The 533-nt window shown below is 35.1% G+C and overlaps 1 protein-coding gene across 1 annotated transcript in view; it reads right to left on the bottom strand.

Annotated features, from left to right (window-relative positions):
* Positions 1 to 533, bottom strand: part of LOC119585578 (protein Wnt-7b-like) — a gene marked incomplete in the record, with an annotated part of 61,150 nt that overhangs the window by 12,076 nt on the left and 48,541 nt on the right.

The raw sequence follows: 533 nt of genomic DNA, 5'->3' as shown, positions 1-533 counted from the left end.
AGATTATTTATCAATTTATCCATTTATTTTCCGCCTGTCATTACCCTCTGTTTTGCTTCCGCCATAGGATTTACATTTTTCTTGTGCATCTGTTCTGTGCTTTGCCGTGTCATCTGGAAACTTTTTTTTTGTCTGCCACTAATTTTCGTTTTGTTTTTAAGAAAGTATGCAATGCAAGATCCATGCAATTTGCCCTTTGACTGCAAACTGAAATATTCTAATGAGATATGCAAAGAATTTCTGATGTGTATTTCCGTGCATAAAAAGAGCAGATCTTTTAACAATGACAACAACAGCGTACCAAGTAAATATGTATATAATTATATAATAAAAAATCAATCATTTTGAAGTTATCACAGAGTCCATTACTTTGCATTCTGCAATCTTGCAATTCAGAAGGAACTGGTAGGGTTATGCCATGCCTCTAAGAAAAGATGACTTTGATTATTATCTTTATCTTAATGATCGCTGTTACTTGATCTTGACAGGTGGGTGATCATAATTAGGTGATCATTCCCACGGGCGCGTACGCG

Source organism: Penaeus monodon, chromosome 20, assembly GCF_015228065.2.
Source record: "Penaeus monodon isolate SGIC_2016 chromosome 20, NSTDA_Pmon_1, whole genome shotgun sequence".
Classification (NCBI taxonomy): Eukaryota; Metazoa; Arthropoda; class Malacostraca; order Decapoda; family Penaeidae; genus Penaeus; species Penaeus monodon.
Note: the sequence above shows the minus strand (reverse complement) of the source record. Positions and strands in the feature narration are given on the sequence as shown.